Raw genomic sequence first — 17,990 nt, forward strand, 5'->3', positions numbered from 1 at the left:
TACAGGGAGAAAAGCTGACTGTCCCCTAAGTGCTGCCTCCTCTCCCTTCCTCAGCAGCACCCGGATGCAATGAAGCTTTCTCCGGTGTTACTGTCCCAGCTGCAGGAGAGGGAGAAGAACTGTATGCCTCTGCCCAGCCTGAGCTGCTAGATAAATTCTTCATTTCTTTCTTGCTGCTGAGAGGAGGAGAGACGACTCCTTTTTGCCTGGCAAGTGTTGGCAGCATGACTCCAATCTGGAGCCAAAGGTCGGATCAGCAGCTGCCAGGACACTCCCCAGGACACTGGGTTACCGATCTTCCACTGGGAGATCTATCGGCGCTTCAGACTGCAGCGTCACGGAGAGACAACCGAGCTCGGCTGAGACGAGCTAGCTCAGGTGCTGCAAGCAGACGACGAGCTGTGGCTGCATGGAGCTGAGCGTGGGCCAATCTAGCCTTCTTCTCAGGTTTCCTTGGTGCTGCAGGAAAAATCATTTTAGCAGCCCGAGAATCACAATAAACCAGGTCTGATTTCCTGCCTGTGTCGGCTGCTGCTTCCCACAAAGGGCCTGATTTTACAGAAGCAGGCATGACTTGCCACATGCAACAGCAACTGGTGGCCAAGTGGGTTCAAATGCAAGGCAGGGCTCGCCCTGTGAATGTGGGGTCAGCCAGAGGCCCCAGGAGACTGGCATTCCTGGGTTAGGCGCAGAGACCCACTGCACAGGGCAGGCCCCTACTGACAGATCCCAATCATGACCTGGATGCACCTCTTCTGTGACGGTAAGGGCACCAAGACAGCTCCATGCAACAGGCAGTCCCCGAAGTTCTTGGTTGTGAGGACTGTCCCCTCCCCTCCTACTGAGGAAATGAATTATTACTGGCATTTCACAGGGAAGCAAGCCGAGATGGAGAGATCTGCTGCCGATAAGAGCCTGCTGCTCATGAGCCCATTCTTGCCTTCCCAGCCCGTAGCCGGAGGGTCCTGTCCAGACCTAGACTTCTCCTGCTAAGGCTATCAATACAAAGCCAAGCAGCATCAAACCTGACAGTGGTTCTGTGTGTAGCGGACTCCTGTCTGCCACAAATGGAGACTGGAGAACGAACAGCTCATTGCGCACACATCCCAGTTATCAGAAGGCAGTCGCTTCTGGACACACTTGCTTGAGGCCACCAGCCATCGAGAAGAAAGACTCCCTGAGCCCATTAACAACCCCTAGGGACATCTAGACTCTGTATGTTGAAGATTTATAACTAGACTCTGCAAAAGCTGTTCAGCAATATCCCCCAGGCTCTTCCTAGATACTCCAGAGCCTTGAAGCCATCATGGATCAAGGACGGTTTCTTCAGTGAAACTTCAGCCCAAACACAGTCCGGACTCTTTCTGAGGTTTGAAGAGAGTTCAGATCCTGGGCTTCCTCCTTACTTGCTAATTCCAATCACTGCTGGATGCAACATTGAGGAAATGCCTCCAACTGGCTTCACAACCGGTATTTCTGGCCTTGCCGACTGTGGGAAAACCCCAGGGAGAGCTTGTTGGTGTAAAATTTAGCAGGAGATCCTGTAACTCCGGAGAGCTTTGGAGGCAATTTAGAGATGTGCCTGCAGTACTAGATGGTTGCTCATGTCACAGATAGGTGAGGGGACGGTGGCGAGAGTTTGGATGGAGAGCTGGATTTTGGCTAGAGGTTACAGCAGGATCGAACTTCGATGGCTGGGAATTCCACTTGCAAAGCGTTCTCACACAATTGATGTGGGAAGGTCTCATTTTACCTTACAGCCATCAGGCATATATTAGACTTACCGTGAGTGCTGATACTTAGGAGAACTCCAAACTGGGCCCGATTAGGGGTTTTTTGCTCACCTGTTATCTGCAGATCCATCTCCCTCAATCACAATACAAGGTTTAACTTGACTCTGCCGCTTCAGGTGCGGCACGAGACCAGGTCACCATGCAGGCAAAAGGCCAGAGCTGAGGCTCCGTCACTGGGCCCCAGCCCCTCCTTTGAGTTTGAAAGGTTCCCGAGTCCAAACTGGACAGAGATTCTGCGCTTTCTGGTGGTCCGGCACCATTATAGCTGGGTTTGCTATTGATTTTATATGGAAGAGTCATAGAGTCTATGGCAGGGGTGGGCAACATCGGCCCATGGGCCAGATGTGGCCCACCAGGCCATTCTATCTAGCCCGTGGGGCCCCTAAAAATGTAGACAATTAATATTTATCTGCCCCTGGCTGCCTGTCATGCGGCCCTCGATGGCTTGCCAAAACCCGGTAAGCGGCCCTCCGCCCGAAATAATCGCCTGCCCCTGGTCTATAGTGATGGACAGCCCTAAGATAAGAAGTCCTGCATCCTAAGAGAAGCAGATCCTTTGAAAGACCAGGATTTTACATTTCTAAAGACTCTTTGATCCTAAAAGGGAAGCATGCAATATATTCTACTGAGACTCTGAGAAAAGAAGGCTGGCAACCCTCAGGAGATCATCTAATCCAGGCAGAACCATCGCTTTCTAAACCCTTCCAGAGAAGTGTTCATCTCACCGGCACTTAAATGGCCAACACTCCCATGCACTGCGCTGCTGAAACTCAACCACCTCCTGGGGGGGAAAGCAGCAGTCCCAGGGACAGAACAATCAGGCGGAAGACATGAGGGGCCAGATCCTACTTGTTAGGCATGTAAGTAGTACGTAAGTGCCCACGTGGTCTCCTATTGCACCTATATTATTGCACGAGGTGGGTGTATCCTTCTTCTCCTTGCTGCTTTTTGTGGCTCTGGCTCAGATGAAGAGGAGTTACAAAGGAAATGGATTTTCAGACTCAAGCAGTGTGGCAGGGGATTGCGCTTTAGACATCTAAGTGCTTCTTAGACCCCGGTTGGTGCAACCAGCCCTGGCCCCAGGCTCTGCAGGCCCAGGGCATTCTCTGCGTGCGCGCGCCGGGAATGAGTTACAGCACTTGTATCTCAGCTGAAGCAGGGAGGCCGGGAAACAGGAGGCTGGCTGATGGGCAGCAAAGACAGAGTGCCCCACTGCGCTGCATTAGGAAGTCAAACCTGCTCTTTGGAAGAAAGATGAGCCTGCGACAGAGACAGGGCTGGAACCACGCGGGACCCGGCTCACCTTCTCAAGGCAACTTGATCTGAAACCTCCCGAGCAACAAAACAACCCGGTGCAGCCAAACAGCCTTGTTGCTGTTGCTGCAGCTGCAATCCGGCCTTTTGCTGGCTGAATTGTCCCTGCGCCTTCCCCTCAGCAGGCAGGAGCGCAAGGGAGGTGCGCTAAGGCAGTTGGGAGTGGAGGGAAGCTGTAGCAGCCCATGTCCCACTGAGCACCTCATCTCCACAGCCCTCAGCCGTGCCACCGGGACTGGTCCGTAGGGCTCGTCCCAGCCCGATGTTTGGAGAGGCCGCTCTGCGCTCCTGGCGTCACGCATGGAGTCTCACCTTGCGTCATCCTCTTTCAGGCCCATTCGTCCCTCTCTGGGCATCGTTCCTCCAGCCGCAGAAAAAGCATCCCCCAGTTATCCCTAGAGCAGGGCAAGCTTCCCAGCAGCGAGTCTCTGCCCCAGTGCCGCAGCTCCGAAGGAACCATCCCTAAGCCGCTCACCTTCACCGCAGAGATCACCTGTGGGAACAGCTGTGGCAACAGGAGCCCTGTGCACTGGGAGCACTCCCCCCGCCGGCAGCGCCTAATACTCAGCACCAACCAGAGCTGGAGTCACATACGCACCGAAACAAAGCAAAATTCCCTGTTATGAGCTAAACAAGCCCCTTCTCATCCTGCCTGGGTCCTGGGGGACAGGAGCCATCATCTCTCCCTCTCACACATGCATCCATTAATTCACAGAAGGGGATGTTGTTTCCTGAATACATTAGCATATATAATGCAGATCAGAGACCGCCGTGATGAGGCTGCATCAGCATCTCCGGACCAGTTGCTTCAGGTGGTGTCTCCCGCGGTAGCACTTTAAAAGCCAGTGCAGGGTACTTATTTCTGCAGCAGCCTCAGGGGGACCCCCAGTAGGAACCTCCTCCTGCAGACTGGCTCCCAGGTCCAATGCAGTCAGTGATAAGAGCCCTCTTTTACAGCCCCTGGGACTCAAAGGATCCTGGCTTCCTCTAGGTGAGACTTGAACAGAGCAGCAAACTGGTTCGGAGGACACGGGAGTGAGAGCAGGAGATGGCAGGGAGGGTGCTGGGTGAGGCTAGGAAAGCTGCCCCTGGTGTGCTCGCTGTACTGGGACCAGAATACGCCGATCCTAATGGGCAGCAACAGTGGGATGCAGCAGATTGGGCTCCACGTGGCCGGGAACCACTGGCTCCGGCAGGCCTGAAGCATTGACACCGTCTTCAGCAAACTCCTGCGGCCCAGGCCCCTGCCTGTGACTGCTGCGAGCACGCTGCCATCCTAACACAAAGCAAGAGCAGAACGGGGAGGTGAGCACAGCCAGGAGACATCCAGGGTCCCCCATGCTCAGAGGCGGGGTACTGGGGCTCTGTTCACCCTCGATGCACTTCTCCAGGCCGGAGTTCGCTGCAGGACGGCTCTGGAGAGGACAGAAAGTCCCAGATGAAAAAGCTCGGCCACCACGGCCTGCAGCCGCCAGTCTCCGGATGGGCCCTGTCCCAGCCCTGCACTTGGGGGCAGCGTGGATCCAGGGCTGGCTGTGCTTAGGGCCCGCTTTAGGCATTGAGACGCCAGAACATGAAGCCCCCCCCCTCCGGGGAGAATCCCTGGCACCCCGCTAGCGAGCCCCGAGCAGCCCGCTGCCAGGCGGCGAGGTCCCCTTGCCGCTGGGCCCGCATCCCGCGCTGGGTCCGCCCACGAGGCTCCCACGCAGGGCCACGGGCTCAGACACCCGCCCACGCCTGCCCCTGGCCCCCGGCCTCCTTGCTCCAGGGGTCCGGCCCCCGGCGGGCTACGGGGCCGCGTCCGTGTCCGCAGCGTCCCAGCCGCCCTGTTTCTCTGCGCGGAGCTGGGGGCTCAGCCGGAGGGCGGGGGGCTTGCGAGCTGCCCTGCGCGGGGAAGGGTCCCTCCCACGCGGGGATGGCGCGGGGGGCAGGCGCGGAGCATCCCCCCGTTGCCACGGCAACCGCGGGGGGGGGAGAGGGAGGAGCAGGGCGCTGTGCCCGCAGTCCTGGCGCGGCGGCGGCGGCGGCAGCTCCCGCACCCGCTCCCGCTCCCGCAGCGCCCCGGGCCCAGGTAAGCGGGGGTGATGGGGGGGGGGCTTGGTGCGTGCTGCAAGGCCGGGATGCTGCGGTGCCCCCCGCGCCCCCGGGGCTCTTCCTCCGCAGCTTCGGCCCCGGCCGGCTCCGGGGGCCGCTCACCGCCACCCGTGGGGGCAGCCGGGCACGGGTGCTGCCCCGCTCACGAGAGCGTCTCGCCACGCAGGGAGCTGCTGGAGGGTAGCCGGGCTGGGCCCCCCCCCCCCCGTGTCCGAGGCTGCCCGTCGGCCCGCTGCCCCCCGCCTTACCCCGCTGGGACCCTCCTTGGCCAAGCACCCAGCGAGCGGCTCCTCCGCCTCGCCCCCGCGCCCCCTTCCCTGGCCCAGCCCCGCCAGGTCTCATCTCCGGCCGCGCATGGTGTAAATCAGGAGTAACTCCACCGAGACCCTGGGGGGGCCACCGGTATGAATGAGAGGAGACGGGTCCTTTTTTCTTTCCCCCTTGGACCCAAGGCCTCCGCTCTGGGCGCGTGCCGATGCCATCTCGGCGTTGCCAGCCCTCCCGGTTCAGCCGGAGGTCTCGGGACGTCTCAGGAGCCCGGCTCCTGGCTCCTGGCATCCCGGGATGTCTTGGGAATCGCAGCTCCCATTTAAGAGCCCACGGGCTCCCAGCTGATTGCAGAGGAGGGCTTGGCAATGCACCCACCTCCTCTCCCAAAGCTGAGAAAACAGAGGGTGGCAGGTGTTGTGGGGGGTGAAACCCATGCATTTATTTTTGAATCTCACGATTTTTGAGTCCGTGTCTTTCTCGGAGCCTGAGTCATGCATGGGGCTGCCCATCCCACCCGGCGTCCCCGCAGCCCTCGTCCCCCCGCCGTCTGCACGCGCGTCTCGGCTGCAAGCTGCCGAGAGAGCAGCCTTGCCTTGTTTTGATCCGCGGAGCGCCAGGCAGGTTTATGGCGAGATCGTCACGCTCTTGGAGATGCCCTGGGGGAAGTCGTTGGGTCTTCTCAGCCCGGGGGGAAGCGGGGTGGGGGGGAGATGGACCCTGTCTGACGCCGCGCAGAAGCCGTGGGGCCAGGCCTGGCAGTCGGTGCTTGTTGTTGTGGTTACCGGATTGAATTTGTAGCAGTGGTGCAGTGGATGCGCGCTCCCACAGCATCAGCATCGCTCCAGCATGCATTTTGGACATTTGGATCTCGATGGCTGTTTTCAGAGGTTGCTCCTGTCTTCTCCGTGCCTGACAAACCCTGTGGCTATGGGAGCAGTCACCTGGGTTAGGGATGCGCTGAACTCCGGTGGCGCGAACGGTTCGTGGGTTTGCTGCGCCGTGTATGCGCGCGGATGGTGCTAATTTGCTTCGATCGCGTCACCGACTTGCTGTCCAAGCAGCATTGGTGCTCATTAGCCTCCAGGACTGAATGGGCTACCGAGGTTGCCCCTTTTGAGGACTTGGGCCAAGGTGGCCTTGTGCTTGTCCTGTTGGACCACACCGGGCTGCAGCCAGAGAGTTCGCTGCATGAGACTAGAGAAACCCCCCAAAATCTAGCTGCCAAATTCCCAAAGGGGCAGAGGGGAGCCGTGATGCACTGGGGCTGCTGGATGATGACTCCCGGTAGCAGAAAGCCGGTCCAGAAGCCCCTTCCCCAACACACACAGGCGTGTTTATGGAGCTGCCAGTTCCTGGGCTGGTTATAACAGGCCTTCCCCTCAGCCCCTCCCCTAGCCGAACCCAGAGCCCTCCCTGGAGCCTCCGTCTTTGCTGAGCTCCCACGCATGTACTGTAGCAAGTCAGGCAGTTTTGGTTCACGGGGCCTTGCTCCAGCCCAGTCTGCGGATCAGCCGTGGGACTGAGTCTGATTTCAATGCAGCTATGCCGATTTACCCTGGTGCTGGGTCTGCCCCTATATTTACATTAACTGACATCTCTTCAGCTGAGCCCCAGGCATCACCCATCCTCCCATTGGATTGGGATCAAATCCTGCTCACACGGAAGTCAATGGGAGTTCTGCCACGGACTCCGGGGGTAGCAGGATGGATCCGGGCGATGCTACCGCAAGCCTTTCCCAGCCTGCTCCAAAACAAAACCCACACGTTGGGTCCAGTCCAAACTCACCTCCTGCCGGGGTTTGGCTTAATTGATAATTAGAGAGGGGGAAAGAATTCCTCTGCATCCTTCCCCCTGGTTTGACGGCTCCTCTCAGGCTGCTCAGCTCACACCCTAGGTCCTCAGTCTCGGAGATCTCCTCTACCTACTTTATACCCAGGTGGGGGATAGGGCCACTTGCCTCGCTGAGTTGGCAGAACTACCTTAACCCTCTCCTGGAGGGATCAGGGCCTGCGACAAGGGGCAGAATGATTTGCTTTGTTAAAAACTGCTTTACATTCTTACAACCGGGGTTCGGGCCTGATGATCCGTTTGGGTCCCTTCTGACCCTGAGCACTATGATACTAACCCCTTCACCAGCTGGATCCCAGGGGGCTTTGCCCACTAAAACCCTGACCCTATAGTTGTCTCTCTCAGGGGAGAGAGGGGGGCTCAAGGTAGGACAGCTACAGGCTCAGCCTCAGATCACTTGGAAACAAAAAAATGTCCCTTCTGGGATGGGACCCAGCAGCTGCCTTACGGTACACAACCATGCCAGGCTACTTTGACTCCCCGCAAAAGCCACTGCCTGTCGGATTGAAACCAGAGGCAGAATGGAGATAGTTCGACCTGGGAAGTGGCTGGGTCCAGGAGTAGCTCTGCTGCTTCACAGTAGCCTGGAGACTTCAGTGATCGTGAACCATCAGGACTTCCCTGTGGATCTCCCCAGCAGCAAGACACCCCCAGAGCACAGGATTCAGCACTGACCCAGAGCAAGGAGGCTCCGATGCACCCTCTGCCCCATCACAGCAATACGAGGAGCTGTGCTGGGCTCTTCAGTTTCAGAGGTAACATCACTTACTGAGCGAGCACCACCAAACCCTGCAAGACCCAGAGCCTCCCTTGGGCATCTCCCCCTCCCAAATTCTGACCAGGGCCATCCTGCTTAGCTGGGAGCAGCCAGCAAGACAGCAGCCTAAAGGCGCTTGCTGAACTTCACACACCAGTGGTCCATTATCAGGGCCCAAATTATTCAGGGAGATCAGGATCAGGACGTTAGATCCCTCAAGTCGCCATCCATCCCTTGCCCCCGAGTCCAAGTCCCAAAGATGAACGGGGGGAGGGGGGAGCATGCAGGGCGAGTAAGTGCTTCTGGAGAGAGAAGCAGCCTCTTCTCTAACCTTCTGTTGCAGACGTAACCTTGCAGTAAGCTCCTTTCCATGGCAGGTACAGAGCTATCAGCTAGTGGCAGCTGCAAACACTTAAAGGAAAGGGGGAGGGGAGATAATCAGGTCCTCAGAAATGTACCTAGGCCCTGCCAAAAGAAAGGGAAAGAAGACACTTCCCTTGCCAGGTGCCGCAGGTTAGGACAGGGCTTCTTGCCACCACTTTTGCTGTTAGGCAAATGAGGGGAAAGGGCTCTCAGCAGAGCTGGGCAGTGTGGGGCCCAACAGCTGGGCCAGCCAGGCCCAGAGGTGGAGGAGACAGTCTGGGACCTGCCCTCTATTCCCCAGCCATCGTCCTCCACTTCTCTCACCCCCCAGAGCTGTCTTTTGTCCTCTCCTGCCTCCTCTCCCCATTGCCCTTCCCAGTTAGCCACCCAGATTTCTACAGTAGGATCTCCCCAGTTTCAGCTTGAGCAAGTCACTACACAGAGGGCTGCTGGCCAACATGACAGACCCATCAAAATGTGGCTCCCTTGGCTTCATGAGCTGGGCAGGGGGCTCTGGGGGAGACAGAAGCGCTGGTGTAGTCATTCATCCTACATGGTCTTCACGCTGGTCAGGTGAAAATAAGTTAGCGGTACATCATCTCTCCCTTAAAGAGCCCATCCCAAAGCCTTTTGGCTTCCCTGGATCGTGGATTGTGGCTCCAGGCTGGGGAATCACCCCCCGACACAGGAAGGCGGTGATACCTGTCCCAAGGAAGGTTCTTTGAGGGCTACAGTAGGGCAAACTCCAGTTATCTCCCCGTAGTTGGTGGAATAGCAAGCAAGGGGAGGTCCAACAGGAAGCCCAGCGGAGGCATGTGCAGCAAGCCACGTGGATTGTGCCCGTGCTCCCGCAGCGAGCCCAGCTGCTGCGAATGCTCGGCAGCCAGGCCTGGCATGAACCGGCACCCCCCCGAGCTGGCATGGACCCAGCGCCAGGAGCTGCTGCCCTGCCAGCAGCGGCCCCTCGCACTGGTGGCCACGGCCTGCCCCTGTGCCATGTTCAAGGTAGACTTAGCCCCAGGCCTCTGCAACACCGGTCTCCTTCCCAGGCAGCGCCCAGTGGGGAGTTGGACTCAGATGTTGCACAGGAATCTTCTTGGGCCTGCAGCGCTGGGTAAGAAATCCCAGGAGAGCAGGGAACACAGCTGGAGGGGAGCCAGATGGTGGTGGGGCATGGCAGGGGAGTGAACTGAGGTTGTGGACCTCGGCCGGGTCAGCGAGCAGGCCTTTGAAAACCAGTTGGGGTGCCTGTTGGCTGTGATGGCTCAGATGGAGCTGCGTACAGCCAATCGACCAGTCTCCCGACTCGGTTTCTAGTCAGCGTTGCGTTCTGCTGGGATTACTTATAGCACAATAGTGCAGCGCACGGCTCTGAGCCACCGGCAGCTCTTCGGTTCATCACCTGCTGCTCATCTCAGAAAAGGTTCGTGGCTCCTTGTGCCCACGCGGGGCAGATTTACCCCTCATTTGAGGGTAAAAGGCAATGCATGAACTGCACTAATGCAGCACACGCAGCCCCATGCTGAACTCTCTGCACTGTAGGAACCATTTAGCACAATTACTTCACCTAAGGATGTGGCTGCCGCTAAGGCTCAGTGGGTAACATAGAGCCCCTGAACATCGCTGTAATAGCACGTGGAGTCCAACACCGAGATCAGGGCCTCAGCCTGCTAGGCGCAGCACATACATACAAGAGAGACAGTCTTTGACTTAAATCTTCCAACCTCCCTGGAAAGAAAGGAAGTGCTGTCCCATTTTAAGACCTCAGTCTCTTGTCCTCAGGTTTGCACTTGCTTGGGACCTGGGATCCAGAGCCAGTTGGAGAGGCTTGGTCTAAGTGACATCTCACCTACCTAGCTCCCGTGCGTGCCGGAGGCACAGACTGAAGTCACATGGATCCAATACCAGTCCAGCACCCCATCAAAGAGCCGCTTGCTCACCCCCTTGCGTGTGCGAGCCTAAAAGTAACAAACACCCGTCTGCTGCATTCAAGTCAATCAGTGGAAACAATGCTGATTAACACTGCAGCTTGAAAAAGTGCTACCGTATGTCAAAGCCCAAACCAAGCCCTGAACTCAGTGGCAGAGGCCTGGCTGTTCATTAAGACACTTGTTCATTTCTAATTTCCAAAGCTATCTCCTTTTAATGATGACCCCGCTGCGATCTCCCAAGTAACCAAGAGGCAACAGCATGGAGCAAATTAGCATTTCTTCCTGCCTTCATATATTTACATAACAAACAAGGTGTCATCCCCTGTAGTCACATCTCAGGCAGCAGGGCTATCTCGGGTCCTGGAAAGGAGGGTTACGTTTGGTAAAGCTTTTTTTTTTTCATTAAGTTTGACAAGGAAACCCTATTAACATAGGCTCCCTGTGATTTCTGCAGTGGTCTGTTTATGGGCTGTTACCCATTTCAGACATTAGATTGGTCAGTGCTGTAGTGTTTTGCACACGGTGGACCTTGGTCAACAGTGACCCAGCTGGAACTCGAGCTGTGTGGAAGTTGTCTGGCTCAGCAGCTGTAATTTTTTTTATTATTATTATTATTAGCCTTCTTCCTCTCTCCTGTTCTCAAAGTTGGTGCATGTTTCAGTTTATCATGACAGAGAGCAGAGGCTTAGCTGGAGGCCTGCAGTGTTCACTGTTGTGAGATTCAAGCGGGGGGTGGGTGGGCCTGGAGTGGCACTGGAAGGATGGAAAGGGAAGCCCGGGTCCGATGCCAGGGCTGGATTGCCCAGGTTATGTGCATGTGTCATTGCCCTCGCCTGGTTGCTCTGAGATGTTGAATGGCAGAGGTACGTGGGTCTCTGGAGCGGAGGGAGCGGGCGGCTGGTGTGTGGTGACGTGCACCGCAGGTGCCTGCTTTGACAGAAGAGCCTTGTTAGTGGGCTGAGAGAAGTGACCTTGCCTCATATAACTGATCACAGGCTTAGAAACCTGAGAACCACTCCCACCTGTCCTCCCCCTCTCACCCCCTAGTCAGGGCTCAGACCTTGCTCCTGGTCTTTGTTCCCATTTTCCATCCTGCTCTTCCCGGCTCTGCCGGCTCAGCGCATGTTGCTTTGGGAAGATGAGCCTGAGCTAAACCCCTGCACCCAGCAATCCCTGGGGGGCCCAGAGCTGCCCAGGGCCGTGCGGCACTGGTGCCCATCCTGTTCTACTGCTGCTGCCAGCTCCTGTCTGCAGCCCGTGCCCAGCTTCCCTCCCACATTGCTCTGTAGAGCCTACAGGACAGGCAGAGGAGTACTGATCCCCAGCCCCGCTTGCAGGCCTGGTTCATGTCCTGCTCCCAGCACCCAAATAGCCCCCTAAGCAGCGGAGCCAGCTGAGCCTCTTTCCAAGCCTGGAGCCACTCCAGCCCCTGAATCCCAGAGTCTGGGCCCTTCTCAGCTCCCCGTGCAGCTGGCTGCCATGCCTGCCCCCAGCACCCTGGGCTCTACACTGCTCTGCCAGACTCCTGCGACTGGCAGGGAGCTCGCTGCAGTAGGGAGGCCTGCACCCTGCCCTTGGAGAGGCCTCTTCTGGCCTCAGACCATGAGTGAAGGTTAATGGCTATTGGAGTCCACCGATTTGGGAGTGGAGATCTCAGCAGAATCGGCCGGTGCAGTCTGCAGATCTCAGCTGCTGCTGCAGCTCTTGCATGTACCAAGCAGCAAAAGCAAAAATCTTTCAGGCAGCAGAGAGCAGCAGGCTCCAAACGGTGGTGGGGAGGCACCGTTCCTGCCCCATGACTTAGTTTCCCAGCACTGTGGCCACGTTACCAGCTCGTCGCTCAGAGAGCGGAGCTGGACAGTTCTTGTGGGGTGCTGGAGCCAGGGCAGGGCAGGAGATGCATCAGAGAGAGAGCGTGGCTGGTGGGAAGAGCACCTGACTGGGACACCAGACGCTGGGATATAAATCCCAGCCCCATTCAGGACTTGCACTGAGACCTCTGGGCAGGAAGCCTGTTCTGTGCCTCAGTCCCCCTATAAGATGGGGGAAACCGAGGCACAGACAGACAGCATGCCAGTGGCAATGCCATTGCCTGGGTTCACATGACTGCAGCCATCACCTGCAGAGACAGCCGCCCGGGGGAGCTTGCTCCTCCTGCCCTGGGAGGCTTGGAAAGCCCATCCCCATTTCCCTTTGGGGGCAAGGAAAAGCACATACACTGTCCCCCCTCATCTCCAGCAGTTAGGACAGGAACACGCTGCCCTCCATGACCTTGAGGGGGCTCAGCAGCATTTGCCCAGAGCAGCTGTGCGGGGCGGGGAAGTTATGGCAGTTCTTCACCTCCTCCATGCCCTGCATTAACCACAGGCACCGCAGCCCAAACCTGGAGCCATTCCTGAGCTGGGAGGAGCTTTTAAACAGACCACATTCCTGCTCAGCCTGGGTGCCCACCCTCTGTTGCAGGCCCATGGGACCCACACACAATGCACCTGCTCCTCCCAACACCCAGAGGACCCAGAAACCTGCCCCTCTTTGCCCCCCACTGCAGCCGTGCAGCTCCCAGGCAGCTGCTTCTGAGTTGCCAGCACCCAGCTCTGCCAGCACAGCGTGCCTTTCGCCTCCATTTCCCCGAAGCGCCGGGCTGGTTCAGGCTTCCCCACCCCCACCCAGGATGATTCATGCCACGTGCGACACTGCCGGCACAAGGGCTCTGCAGTCAGGGCACAGTGTCACACGGGCGGTGCCAGCCTCAAGCAGGGAGCGCACAGTACCTGCAGCCAGGGGAGCAGCCGGGCACAGGGGAGGGAACATTTACCTTCTCGGCCCTCGCTTCTCTGAAGCTGCTGCGCTCTGGCCGCGTCTGGATAGCAGCCGGACTGCAATAGGAACCTGACTTGGCACAAAGATCCTTCCTGCTCCCCCCACCAATTCCGGATGGCAACCCATGCACTCACACTGCTGACCACCACCACCAAGTCCCTAGCGCAGCTATAGCCCAGTAGCAACCACCCCACCATCATCACTGGCCCTGGCAGGACCCAAATCCAACGTACAGACCCTGTAGCGAGCATAGTATGATTGCAAGGCCAGTCGAGAGGGGACAGCAAGGACACTTGGATCACGACCCAAACAAAACAGATGCAGACTCGGTCGCGCGCACGCCAGTCTCAGAACTTGGGGGTGCATTTCAGTCATGATCATGGTTGGTGCCCCTGTAGGTCTGTGATTGCATTTGATTTGGGGACCTCCTTGATAGCAGCCATTAAGACCTTCAGCAGAAACTGGGGTGATTTGAGGCCTCAGCTTGCTGCTGGGGGCTCGACGGGGCCAGGCTGTCTGTGCTTGTGGGGTGCTGCCCTGCGGCATGGTGCAGTGATCTACACCAGCCCTTGCCATCAACTTTGGTACAGAGCCATGGGCAACACTGCAGGCAAGAGCAGGGGACAGGAGGAGCCCAGGCTGAGCTCATTGGGAGCCCCAAACCCATCTAGCCCCAACATCACATCCCACTGATGACAGCCTGGCAGCTCACGCCCACGTGGATATCACTGGGACTCAGTCCAGTCTTGCATGGCCAAGCACCCCCACAACAATCCCCCTCCCGCACTGCACTGTTTGAGCCTGAACCCTGCCAGAGAGTACCTGTGCCCAAGGGGCTGCTGGCTCTGGTGCTGCTGCCCAGGCAGAAGGGACACATTAGCTTGCAGGGCTGTCAAGCAGGAGACTTTCAGCAGTACTGAGCTCAGATCCGCATGACAAGCCAGATCACCAGGGAGCAAGAAGGAAGGGAGCCTAACCCAGGCAGTACTCCAAGAGGTACCCCCTCCCCAAGTGAAGGGATCAAAGCAGGTGCACAAGCACTGTGGGAGGTGTAGGGACTCTCCTCCCCCTATAGAGCAGAGCCAGACCACCAATGGGGACTCAACCATATACCCTGTAATTCTGGGAGTATAACAGGCATAAATCAGGGGGGATAGGGGACACCACAGTGCCCCAAGGGGACAGGACTCAACAGCAGTTAGATCCTGCAAGATTTGCTTCTTGTTTTCTCACTCACCCCAAGTCACTACAGCTAGGACTTGAACCCAGATCTCCCACATGGTAGGCAGGAAGGCTCCCAGACAGCCACCACTGGTGGCACAGTACCAGCCTGCTAGGGGTCTTGACCTCCCCAGAGCCCAGCCTCACATCAAGCTGCCTGGTCGGAGGAGCTGGAAGCAGCACTGAGACCCTCTCAGGTCACTGCTCAGCTCCTTCCTGGAGCGGGGGAGCCTCTCCTGCTGGGTGCAGCCTCTCCCAGGGGATCCTGGGGCCCAGTGGGGAGCCGCCCCTGCTGGCAGCATGCCGTGCTGCTGCGGGTCCTGCTGCTGCCTTCAGCTCCTGCCCCACTGACTCAGCTCTTGCCAGCTCTGTGAAGCTCCTTCCTTGCTGTCTCTCCCCTGAGTCAGCTGTGCTTCCCCTTTTATCCCCCTCCAGGTGACCCAAGGGGCCAGTCGGGACACGGGGGGGGGAGGGTGAGTCTCTAGGGCCCGGTTGGTGCGGAAAGGGAATCCCAAGTCCTCCAATCATCTTTTGCCCTTTCCAAACCCCTGGGCCAGGTCACTGCCAGCTAGCCGGTCACGGGAGGAACACCCTGCACCCCACGTGCTCACCAACCATCCTGCATCAGAGGCCCGGGGAACCAGTCCCTTCCTGGCAGCCCCATTCAGAGTGGGTTGAATGTGCTGCTCCTGCACAGAGGGGGATAATAAGGACGGCAGAGGATTGCGTCATCCCAGCACAGCTGCATGATTGTTCCTTGCTGCCTCCTGCGCCCAGAGCTGGGGGGAGGCGGGAGGGGAGCATGGGACACAGCCCTTTTTCACAGGGCCCTTCCTGGAGGGGCAGGAACGCAGGTCATCCCCTGCAAAAGGGGCAGCTGGGCCAGGGGCTGGAGAGGGTCAGAGCTGGCACCGCACGCCTTTTTATAGCATGCCAGGGTCTACCACCATCCTAGGAAAAGCAAGACCTTGGGAGAGGAACAGGGCGCCTGTCTCCAAGGCAGTGCATACCGTATTCGGAGAAAGAGGACACAGTTCAGTCCTAGTGGAGGTTTAACCCATCATACACAAGTGATCAGGAAGCAAAGGAACCCCCCTTCCACCCCAGAACCGGATCGAAACAGGCAGCTCCCACCTGGCCGGGCTACAGCTCACAGGCAGGTGCGCTGGGCTGGTTCTCCAGAGGGCTCCCCCGAGGAGTCTGCTGGGCCACCGCAGAGGGCTTTTATAATGCGCTTCCTTCCCAGCGTGCCTGGAGGCAAGGTGGGAAAGACCCACCTGGCTGGTTGCCAGTGCAAGGGCATAGCCAGGACCCGCCATGCCCAGCCTATCCTGGCTGCAACCGGAGCCTGGGGTGAAAGTGCATGCAACCCAGGGCAACCCCGAGGCAGCTCTAACCAGCAGCATGGGTTGCACCGTCCTCCACAGCCCCAGGACAGGGAAGGGCACATAACTGCCTTCATTGGTCTCTGCGCTGGTGCCCGGCGCAGGCTCAGGCTGTCCCAGCTCTACGGTGCCCACGGCAGTGGAACACGGTGGGGCCCAAGCTGATTCCCGGAGCAGGCGGACCCTGTTTCATGGACAGGAAGGTCACCCCCATCTTGCCTTCACACTGACAAGGACCCCATTGGTCAGCGTCCCAAAGACCTGGGGGATCGACAACCTTGTCCCCCTGGGCACAGCTCTGAGGAAACCCCTTCTGTCCTCTCAAGGCTTGGGGGAGCTATAAAAACCCAGAACTGGCCCCCACCTTCCCCAGACACCCACAGAGAAAGCTTACCTCCAGCCAAAAACTCCAGCCTTCCCAACCAGGGGCCTGTTTCCCTTCGCGCTCCCATGTCCCCCCGTCCCCTAGTGAAAGGGAGGACACTGTGGGGTCTCTTCCAGCCTGCCCAGACCTACCAGATTCTGCAGGCAGCTGAAGGCCCAGGGGAGGCAATGCCTTGCAAGCAGCCTAAGCTATGCACAGCGGGCAAGAAATTGCCCTTTCCCCACTGCGCTCTGCTTCCGCAAGCCATCCCACGAGCCAATGCTGGGCAGCATGGCTGGTTTCTCACTGTGCTTTCCCCACCGCAGCCCCTGCCTGCTGCCTGCCTCAGCCTTATCTCCCATCAGGGCACTTCTGAAGCACTCAGTCAGCAGTGGACACCTTATCTGTGATTAATAACCTTTCTCAGGAGCGGGCAGCTTTGATGGGTTTTATTATTCTGTCTGGGAGCCTGGACTGGCAGCACACAGAGCTATCAGGCAGGCTGCAGGGCCGGCAAAGGACAGGAGGTTGCCAGGAGGTAGAGGAGGCCAGGGGCACTGGTGCTGGAGGCCTCAGCGCGGTGGGTGGCTTTGGGTTTGCTCAGTCTACGAGGAGCACAGCACCAGCTGCTCCATGCCTCCCTGCGGGCACTGCAGATTGCCCTGCTTGGAAACGCAAGCCCCATCCTCTGGTCTCCTAGTCTGTTCAGAGCCTGGGAGAGCCCACACCATGGGGTCAGAGGAGGGGCAGGTGGGATGTGTGGGGTGGGAATGGGTGGACACCTGGACCCAGACCGAGCCCTGCTGGTCCTGGAGCCGGTCTGACCCAGAGCTTGGAGAAGGAGTAGGGAAACCATCCCCATAGAGGTTTGTGCAGCGCAGCCATAACCACAGGCACCCGCCGGTTGAAGTCATTGGCTCCTGCATCCCATCCCGCTGCAAGGAAGGTAGAAGTGGATGGGGCTTGGGCTGGGGGCACCATAGCACTGAGCTCCATGCAGCCCCCTGGCCCAGTCCCCTGATCCCCAAGGAGCTTTTCTCTTTCCAGCCCAAATCTCTTCTCCAGCCATGGCTTTGCCCCTCTAATCCAGTCCTCAGGGGTCACCCTGCAGGAACTCCCTCCTCCTCCCAGGGAGCAGAGATACCCGTGTCTCTAGCGTGCCTGAGCAAGGTCCCAGAGGTGCCAAATAACCATAGTAGCTGCTGGACTTCGGGCTGTGAGCTGCAGCAGATTTCACTCACAGATTTTGCGCCGCTTCCTTAAATTGATGATTTGATTAAAGAGCTGGCAAAGTAGGGACCACCAAGAAGGGGAAGGAACTGCAGCCCCCAAGGAAAGCTCCCAGCAGAAATCCAGACCCCCGTGGCCACTGCAGAGATAACTGGTATCGCCGGTGGCCAGGTACAGCCGCTGGTCTCCGGCCCCATCCTGCTTCTGAAGGGCGACCTGTCCTGGTTGGCACGGTGCCTGGTGGGGAGGTCGAAGCGCTGCCTGGCATCAAGGCACTCCTTTTTCCCTGGCTCTGAGAGTGAGTGCACTGTAGACAGGGAGTCAAGGGATATCTTCTCATTTTAAGAAAGGAGGCTGCTAGCCAGGACTTCCGAGTGCTATTCCTGCACCAGGGACCTTGAGGTATGTGTGGGAGTCCTTTCCCTACCCCAGGGTCTCCCCCACCTGCACCACCACTACCAGTGTATCATGCTGCACCCTTGGCTGTGTTGTTCGGCTCCGTTCCCTCACCCTTTCATCATCCAGCACAAGGCAGAGCCCAGCTAGGCCCTGATCGGGGCCTGCTCCCGTCTCCTTCCTGTTTGCTTTAGTTTGCTCCAC

The 17,990-nt window shown here is 58.2% G+C and overlaps 1 protein-coding gene across 4 annotated transcripts in view; it reads left to right on the top strand.

Annotated features, from left to right (window-relative positions):
- Window positions 1-17,990, top strand: part of PACSIN1 (protein kinase C and casein kinase substrate in neurons 1) — a 55,885-nt gene that overhangs the window by 10,927 nt on the left and 26,968 nt on the right. The window contains exon 1 of one of the 4 annotated variants that reach the window (XM_090025455.1): window positions 4,394-4,412. The exons of 2 other annotated variants lie outside the window; for them this stretch is intronic. The gene's annotated coding sequence lies outside the window, so the exon portion shown is untranslated. Of the gene's footprint in view, window positions 1-4,393; window positions 4,413-5,091; window positions 5,179-17,990 lie in introns of those variants that run through there. One more of the 4 variants, XM_090025450.1, reaches the window with a different exon arrangement.

Source organism: Crocodylus siamensis, chromosome 13 (assembly GCF_052110815.1).
Source record: "Crocodylus siamensis isolate JL-2025a chromosome 13, ASM5211081v1, whole genome shotgun sequence".
Taxonomy (NCBI): domain Eukaryota; kingdom Metazoa; phylum Chordata; order Crocodylia; family Crocodylidae; genus Crocodylus; species Crocodylus siamensis.